This window comes from Eimeria tenella, genomic scaffold, assembly GCF_000499545.2.
Source record: "Eimeria tenella Houghton genomic scaffold, Eth_scaff3124, whole genome shotgun sequence".
NCBI lineage: Eukaryota > Apicomplexa > Conoidasida > Eucoccidiorida > Eimeriidae > Eimeria > Eimeria tenella.
The window spans coordinates 784-1,045 of NW_013542990.1; positions in this window are offsets into that span (position 1 = coordinate 784).

The window sequence follows — 262 nt, forward strand, 5'->3', positions numbered from 1 at the left end:
CGGCGTACACGCTGGGGGTGCAGCCGTTCCGGTGGAGGGCTCTGTACTTCCGGGTTTGTCTGCTGCTGCGGAACCTGCGGGGGGGTTTGGCCCACCGGCGAGTTGTGGGGGAAGTGCTGCTGCAGCCCGCAGACTCCACAGTGGAGGGGGGCCTCTGCGTGACTCTGGACTGCAGGCGGCTGCTGTGGTGCAACGGGGAAGTGCTGCAGTGCGTGGACCTGGACCTGGGCGCGCCGCTCTGGGCCGCCGGCCTCGCCCCGCA